Source organism: Anser brachyrhynchus (assembly GCF_964034855.1).
Source record: "Anser brachyrhynchus genome assembly, chromosome: 5".
Taxonomy (NCBI): domain Eukaryota; kingdom Metazoa; phylum Chordata; class Aves; order Anseriformes; family Anatidae; genus Anser; species Anser brachyrhynchus.
Genome location: NC_137699.1, coordinates 54,417,237 through 54,423,368, shown reverse-complemented (window position 1 = coordinate 54,423,368; position 6,132 = coordinate 54,417,237).

Genomic DNA, 6,132 nt, shown 5'->3' with positions numbered 1-6,132 from the left:
TTTGATTTTTATCTGCAAAACAACAAGAAAATTTCCTTACAAGAGGAAACTTTAAAATCAACTACTAAGAAAAACAGCTCATTTTAACCAGACTATTTACAAATCCAAATGGATCTGCTTGGCCAGAATACCAAGATGGAGGCAAATAAATATTTCTAATGCAGCTGCAGGGTTACAGATTTAATATGCTTATGCCTCATTTGGTGAATGTTGGTGTGTCTTTTGCTGCTACTGGTATCTTCCTGTCTGATGCATTTGCCTACCATGGTCAGACCATAAACCTGATTGGTCTGTAAAAGGGAAAGATAAGAGGATGACTGCCAGATGTCACCATAGTTGTAGCTGAGAGGAAAAGATATTTTGAAACCTAAGAGGGTACTTCCCTGATGTAGAAGCACTCTCTGTCATGATACTTTGTTAAGATGGAGGAGATCAGCCACTGGTACAAGGATATCAACCAAGGTTGTCCACAAACTTCTCTTTTTAAAGGCATTTCCCACTTTTCATTTTATAGACAAAGGACAAGGTCTGGTACCAACCAAGAAAATATTTGAGCCATTCAAGCTGTACTGATTTTATCCAGTAAAGGTACTGGCCACAAGTACTTGAAGGTTGTAAATTCAGACTGTGAGTGAAAGAAGCTATTTGATGGAGAGCCAGTGTCTCCATCTTCCTATCCCCATTGTATTCATTTTAGTTACCTCATTTTCAGCTGAAAAAGTTTTGCTTCATGACACAACAATGGTGTGGTTACTTCTCCTACCAGCCTTCCTGAACCTACCTTAAGGGTACTTGTTGGAGCTGCCTTTCTCCCTCTGTAGACTTTATTTTAACAGCTAAGAAGGTTTTTCCTAACAACTAATCTAAGTCTTCTGTCACACATGAAGCTGATTACTTCTTGCCATCCTTTGATGGAAACAGGATAAGTGATGACTTCAAAATTTGTAAAGTAAACATTGGTTGATGTTTATCATCCTGTCTTCAATCTTCTGTTTTTCCTGATAGATCATATTTTATAAATTTTGCATTGTTCTTTGTTCTCCTCAGGACTCTTTCCAGTTTACCACATCTTTTTAAAGCTGAGAGACAAAAATAGATGTAGCTAAGGTTTTACCAGTCATTAGTAGAGTGGAATAATTTCTTTCCATGTTTTATGTAGAGCTTTCTTTTTAATAAACACAGAATTATATTCTGTTTTGAAACCTTCATCAGCAGTTGACTCATATTCAGTCCAGAATCCAACATACCCAGTCCTTTTTTTTTCCAGCCTTCCCTGTTTGATATTGTATATTTGAGCTTCTCTTCCAATACAGAACTTTGTACTTTATAAAATTTAATTTAGATGATTTTGTCTGTCTCCCTCCCCAATTTATCACCCTTACGCTAAATCTTCTCTTGCAAATTGCTTGCACTCTATTCTACTTCTGTGCTCTGCCCAGGTTTTAGGAGTGTTTCCCATTCCACTGAGCTATTAATGACTTTAACTGTGCTGAGATCTTTTCAAGCATATTCTTCCAGTTTTAAAATGAGCCATTGTGAGTCACTTTTTTCATGCAGTTGTACACTGATCTTATAACAACAATATCTAGATTATATTCCACCAGTTGTCTTAGTGAATAAATTGTTTTTGATAGGATATTTGTAATTTTTGTAAGTTTATCCTTGTTTATTTATTTATTTATTTATTTCCCCTTAAGTACAAATATTCTAAAATATTTTAAAATTCTTGTTTTCATTTTACTCATCCAGTTTCCAAGCATCTTCAGCTTCCTGGATAAAATTCTTCAATTGGTGGTTAATCCAGCTCAACACGTTTCCTTATGTGGTGAATAAGCCATTTCAGACTCCTGGTTGGTGTTTTTTCTTTACTCGCTGACAAGCTGAAGGAACACTTTGTACAAAATGAAGTGTGTTGCTTCTAATAGTACATGCCTGTCTGTCACAGTATCTTGCTTATTCAATTAGGGGTATATAATTTTGGCTGGTTTACAATATTCTTAAATTGCATTTCCTTCATCTCATGTTTTTCATTGTTTACTTTATTTTCAAGCCTAGCACTTGAACTACTTATTTTTAAAATGGCCACTGCAGAATAAAACATTTCAACTTACATGTTTAAGAGAATAGCCTTTGTATTTATTTTCCTGATATATGCTGGCTTGAAATATTTCAGTATGTATGTATATATATATGGATGGTTTTATTTTTCTATCTACTTAATTAATTTAGTCACAGCAAAGATGGAGCTGATATTGTATTTCTTCCTTTGCAACAGCAAACTTTCAGATTTTAGAAAGTTCCACGAAAAAAGCGTGGTATTAGGATATGCTTAAGACAGAAGGATCTACCTATTACTAATTTCTGCAAGTCTTACTTTTCCTAGCTTCATTTAAGCTATGGGATAAACAGCTGTTGACTTCAGTAGTGCTATAATATTTTACATTTTTGTACCTAAGTCTAGTAATTTATTTTTATTTTTTAATTTTTATTTTTGTGGGACTTCTGTAGAACAAAACATTATCATGTAGAATTTTGAATAACAGGATAGGGCCATTAATATAAATAAAACCATGCACAGATGCTCTAATACAGGGTATTTTTTTCAGCTCCTAATTTTAATGAAGCTTTTCTGATACATAGAAAAATATTTCCATGGTGGCTGCATTAATAACTCACTGCAAATGCACTTGGACAAGAGAGAGTACTGTCTACTGGGTATTTTTGTCTTATATCATGTCTTTCTCAAATAAGATTTAATCAGAAAAACCTTCATACTGTAATGAAACCAAAACCACTGACTAATATGTTTTCTACTTTTTGTTAAACTACGGCTTTCAAGAAATGTATTTATGATATAATATGTGAGTTGTCCAGTCAATTGAAATCAACCTGCTTAACAAACATTAAAAATCATGAATCAAGTTAGTCTCAATACAAATATGAGGGTGTTTCTCTTAATAATATATTATTGTTTCATTTTTCTTGCTGTCTAGTTTCTAATTCTTTAAAACACTGTCTTCATATTACTAAGACTGTTTCGCAGCTGCAAATGCTAGATATTTAATTATTCTTTTATTTGAAATTAATTTTCTATACTTTAATAATCACAGGACTTTAAGAGATAGAGGTTGAAGGAAAACATGAATTGTTGTGTGAATCATTCCATAGCCGTAACAGTTTCTTTAATTATTATCTTATTGTCAAGTATCCTTGTAGGGAATTTTTGCATTTTCTGAAATTAATACGTTTTGTCTTTGTGCTTTACTTTTGTGCTTGCAAATCAGACTTCATTTGAATTTGATCAGTTTTTGTATTCCCTGAATATAAAAAGGTCTAGGCAAAATAATATGAACCACAGTTGTGAGTTGTCAGGCACTAAATAAGAGCCCTCTCCTGTTTAAAATATCATTTTAATGATGTCTTATGGTTTGAAAAATTATTTTTTCCATACTCAATATTTATTGAATTGAGCTGTTTTCTAACAAAACAGTGTTATATCAGCTGTTACAGGTAATCTGTACTAATGAATCTGATTCACTAGATATACTTGAATAAGACAAAGGAGTTGAAAGAGCCAATATTTCAAGATTCTTTTTGTCCTAGTTTTTAAAGTAATTCAGTCTCAGGGTGTAATCAAAATTAGAGATTCCTACATTCTTGCAACATCTCATATCAGTTTTCAAAAATGTTGTGCCTACAGTATTTATACTCTGAAATAAATATCTCCTTCTTCAATAATTTATAATACCCTTTTCTGTCCAGAACAGGCTATTATTTCAATAATGGTATATCAATTGTTTTATTAAGCTGTTTTTAATTTAATTGTTTAAATTGTTTTTAATTTAAGATGTATTGTTAGGTTAAGTGTTTTTTTTTTTTCCAGACTACATTTATTTTCTTTGATATCTGACATTGTCCTAATGATAACCTCAAAGTCCTGTGTTTGACTAAGTGATCGTGCTGAAACTGGAAGCTAAGGTCAGAAGAGGTTTTCTTCCTAAGCCATAATTCTAGTAATTTAGTCTGTATATGTGATACGTATTGGCAGAACAGAATGAGTAATTTTGCAATGAATAATTTATCTGATAAATGTAGATTTTCACTTCAATATGTTATATGAACAAAGCAGTTACTTTGAATTATTCATTATTCTGATTTAACCAATTTTTGTAATCAGAAAATTACTCCAAATTTGATTGATATCGATAATTTCCCTGGGAACACTGACTCAGTAAGATCTGAAACTGAAGTGGTGATGTTTAACTAATTAGTAAATTTCTGGTAGACAGTAAACAGTTTCTGCTACCAAATTGGATAAATTTTTGAGCACCTGGTACTGTTGTTCATCATGTAGTTTTAAAATATTGTTCCTATGAATATTTGTGCATTGATTCAAAACCTCACTTATTTGTACCATATGATCAGTTGAACATTCATGGAAAGCACATATAAATAATATCTGAGCAGAATTTGTTTAAAAGTACCTGTGAAGAGAAAATAAAGTTTACATTATTTGGTTGATCTTATAAATTGTGTGATTTATGGCTTAATCCTATTCCGATTCATATTTACTCACCTCAGTGGATGAAGGCTTTGTACCAAGTACAGAGCTGTTTGGGCATATGGAAAATTCTGACACAGCTTTCTGTTCTCCAAGCAGATGCAATGCTGGTTGAACCTTGGCCTTAGCTCTTCTCCTGCAGCTTTGTGTTGCATCATTGGAAAATTGGCTGTCTGAGAGTTATCCCAGGTGAGGTATCCCTGTAGCATGTTCATGCTTTTCCTTCCATGGTATGTAGCTTAAGATGGTCAATCAAAAATCTTGCTGTCCTCAGAAATGAACAGCAATTTATTGTGACTGCTAGGAATTTTCTCCCATGATTACAGATAGGAATGACACCTGTGGTTCTGTCTTTTGCCTGTACCAGAAGAAGGTGTGAAGGTTTCAGGTCATGACAACATTTGCATGACCTTCAAGGAAGAAAAAAGGGGTGTGAATTCCAGGCCCTAGGAATTTGTTTGCAGTAATTAGATTGCTGAGAGGGATTTTTACTCCTCTGGTGTTAGCTTTCTTATATATAGCAGATGAAAACAAATGTTCTAAAAATAGGAATTGCTATCTGGAAAAGTTATAAGTGCAATTCAGTCTTTAGCTTTTCAGACATAGGTCAAATAAGAAGCTCTTCAGAACTTAGTGAATAGAAAAGAGTAAGTGCAAGATCGCTAAAATGTTATGCTGGAAATAATATTCATGAGGAAAAAAGAATAGATTTCCAACCAATCATATAATTTTCATACTTCACCTTTTCTTAGTATTAATGGGAACATTAGGACTGCTTCCAAGAAAAAGGTAAACCTTGGGGTCATTGAGGGTTTATTTAGGGTGAGACAGACATACTAAAGCCCAGTGAAAATTTTAACATTAATAAGGGAAAAAAGTCAAACTCAGTTTTTGGTGACTATTTTAAGAATTTCACCTGAGGTCTTCAGACCTCACCACCCCTCTCATTATTGTTAGTATCTGATGAAAATGTGTTTTCAATCTCCGGCATTCCAAGATTGAAAGTAAATAATTCTGTCCTTGAACCATAGTGCAGATTAATTACTAGCTGGAAATTGTTCCTCTTGAACAGAGAAAATGAAAGTTTTTAACAAAGAGAATATTCATTAATCTTGTGAGATGTTTTCTTTGGAAGACTTCTGAGGGGAAAAGCACTAACAAGCTTTAGATATAAGGCCAAATTTTCTGTATACTTGTATATTGCATGTGTCCCAAACAAGATGTTATAATAGCTGTGTGTCCTTGTAATGTCGAGTGAGATCTTTGGCTACAATGAAGACAGAATATTTGCTTTGAGAAGTTAAAGCACTAAATAAGTATTTTTGGACTGACCCGAACAGTTTTGTTTTAACAAGACACTTAAAAAACAGATACTAGCAGTTCGAAGAAAATGATTTAAAGAAAGACAATGGAAATATGCAATAAAGTAGACAGACATACATCTCTTTAAGGGTTGTATAATTAAAATATACGTTCTTTATCAGGAAGTTTAATCCATATAGGAGGCAGATGGGTAAAAATAGATGTGTATATGGGTACCTTTATTACAATTTCTTAGATTTTGTACTCAG